We start from the raw sequence: 646 nt of genomic DNA, 5'->3' as shown, positions 1-646 counted from the left end.
TTTTTTTTTTTTTTTTTTTTTTTTTTTTTTTTTTTTTTTTTTTTTTTTTTTTTTTTTTTGTCTCCTTTTTCTTTTTATCTTTATTTGTCTCCTTTTTATTTTTCTTATTTGTCTTTTTTCTCTCTTTTTATTTGTCTCCTTTTTGTTTTTCTTCTTTTTTGTCTCCTCTTTGTTTGTCTCCGCCTTAACTAACACCATCAAGGTAATTTTTATTTTATTTTATTTTATTTTATTTTTTTGTCTCCTTTTTATTTTTATTTGTCTCCTTTTTCTTTTTCTTTTTATTTGTCTCCTTTTTATTTTTCTTTTTTGTCTCCTTTCTCTCTTCTTTTTTTTGTCTCCTTTGTCTTTTTTTTTGGTATTTTCTTTGTTTGTCTCCTCTCTAACCAACACCATCAAGGTAATTTTTATTTTATTTTTTTTTTTTTATTTTTTGTCTCCTTTTTATTTTTGTCTTTATTTGTCTCCTTTTCCTTTTTCTTTTTATTTGTCTCCTTTTTCTTTTTATTTTTTGTCTCCTTTTTTTTCTTCTTTTTTGTCTCCTCTTTGTTTGTCTCCTCCCTAACAAACACCATCAAGGTAATCCATTTAATATTTTTTTCTTTTTATTTGTCTCCTTTTTCTTTTTCTCATATATATATATATA

The sequence above is a fragment of the Eimeria mitis genome, genomic scaffold (genome assembly GCF_000499745.2).
Source record: "Eimeria mitis Houghton genomic scaffold, Emh_scaff2497, whole genome shotgun sequence".
Lineage (NCBI taxonomy): Eukaryota > Apicomplexa > Conoidasida > Eucoccidiorida > Eimeriidae > Eimeria > Eimeria mitis.
Note: the sequence above shows the minus strand (reverse complement) of the source record.